Below are 776 nucleotides of genomic sequence, written 5' to 3'. Positions count from 1 at the left end.
TCTTCCGTTTATTATTTTCTTCTCCTCTCATTCTGTTCGTTAACACGTTCAGGATTTCATTTCGTTCACAACGAAAATCTGTAGCTTGAATCCGTTCATGAAATGAGCTAAGTTGTGGTCAGTTTACATATTACGTTGAATAAGCAGCGACTGTAATCAAATCCACATCTGGAACACACAGTCATCAATAAATGAAGAAGCCGTTGCAATCATTTACTATTTCCAACACTATGTACGAAAGGAGAGAAGGTTTAGCACTCCCCTAGATAAAGGACGGACAACACATATACGTCAAGGCACCGTTGCTTCGGCAACAACCTGACACATTTTGGGTCAGAAACATGGTTAACAAATGTATTACAAAAACCAATAAGTAATTACAATCAACTTAGTCAAAAGTTTGCTAGATGTGAGGGTAAATACCTGTACAGATTTGTGTTTGGTTGAGTCTGGGATACCCCCAGCGAAATTCATTGTGGCCAAAAAACGGAAACGTTTCTTATGTCAAAGTTGTCGACCCTGATATGATGAGCCTTTTCATATTGTATATGGAATGTGTAGGGATGCAGATTCCCCTGGGTACAGATTTATTCAAAATTCCCTAACCTTTAATGACCAAATTGATTCCCACTAGACGACATCGTATCATCAATTAGAAATAGACCAACTATAGCTCTAAAATGTCACAAAAATACACTAAAACCTATTTATTGCTGCACACAAAATAATACTAAAGCATTGCCTAACCGTTTTTTAGTTCTATAAACAAAAATCAA

At 36.7% G+C, this 776-nt stretch overlaps 1 non-coding gene across 1 annotated transcript; it reads left to right on the top strand.

The window, feature by feature from the left end:
- Positions 1–227: 227 nt before the first annotated feature.
- LOC135195141 (U6atac minor spliceosomal RNA) lies at positions 228–330 on the top strand. The gene has a single exon (XR_010310105.1). It is a non-coding gene; the product is annotated as a U6atac minor spliceosomal RNA (small nuclear RNA).
- The last annotated feature ends 446 nt before the right edge of the window (positions 331–776 follow it).

Source organism: Macrobrachium nipponense, chromosome 15, assembly GCF_015104395.2.
Source record: "Macrobrachium nipponense isolate FS-2020 chromosome 15, ASM1510439v2, whole genome shotgun sequence".
Classification (NCBI taxonomy): Eukaryota; Metazoa; Arthropoda; class Malacostraca; order Decapoda; family Palaemonidae; genus Macrobrachium; species Macrobrachium nipponense.
Note: the sequence above shows the minus strand (reverse complement) of the source record. Positions and strands in the feature narration are given on the sequence as shown.